Here is a 599-nt window from a genome sequence, read left to right on the forward strand (position 1 = left end):
AACGCCCCCGACCCCCAAGCCACAGGGGCCTGCCCATCCGAACTCTCCTGCCGACCCAACCCCCGGCCGAGCCTCGCTCCACAGACCCCTCCTCTCCGCGTGGAGGAACGCCCCCCTCGTTATAAGGCTTCAGCCCCTCCACCTCGCAGTCTACACCCTCCCGCCCTGAGCTCTCCTCCATCCGGGCTGACCAGAAACCTTCCTGCTCAGGGGACCCCCTCGCCAACCCTCACTGCAACCGAACCCCCTCCTCAAACGGAACCTCCAGCCAGCCCAAGCCTCTCCCCAACCTAACCCTCCTGCCCCTTGAACCCCTCTTCCGATCCTGGCACCAAACAAAGCCCCCTCCCCATGCAAAGAACCAGGATGTCCGATTTCCTGCCCCCCCGCCCCCGCCCTGCTCTCCAGTCGGACGTCCCTCCACACCCGAAGGTTCTTCCGTAGCATCCACCGACTCAGCGTTTGGTCCTGAAGAAGCGGCCCGTCTCCCCACGTTCCCACTTCCAGGTAACCCCATACGCCCCGGCCGGTCCCTCCCCCTCGCCCGGGTGCCAGGGCTCTACTTCCAGAGGTGCTGAGCATCGAATCCGGGGCACTGC

The 599-nt window shown here is 65.9% G+C and overlaps 1 protein-coding gene across 2 annotated transcripts in view; it reads left to right on the forward strand.

Moving 5' to 3' along the window:
- ECE2 (endothelin converting enzyme 2) overlaps positions 1-599 on the forward strand; it is a 32,300-nt gene that overhangs the window by 9,001 nt on the left and 22,700 nt on the right. The window contains exon 1 of one of the 2 annotated variants that reach the window (XM_014544508.1): positions 10-507. The exons of the other annotated variant lie outside the window; for it this stretch is intronic. The gene's annotated coding sequence lies outside the window, so the exon portion shown is untranslated. Of the gene's footprint in view, positions 1-9; positions 508-599 lie in introns of those variants that run through there. 2 annotated transcript variants of the gene reach the window in all.

The sequence above is a fragment of the Myotis brandtii genome, unplaced genomic scaffold (assembly GCF_000412655.1).
Source record: "Myotis brandtii unplaced genomic scaffold, ASM41265v1 scaffold368, whole genome shotgun sequence".
NCBI classification, from domain to species: Eukaryota; Metazoa; Chordata; class Mammalia; order Chiroptera; family Vespertilionidae; genus Myotis; species Myotis brandtii.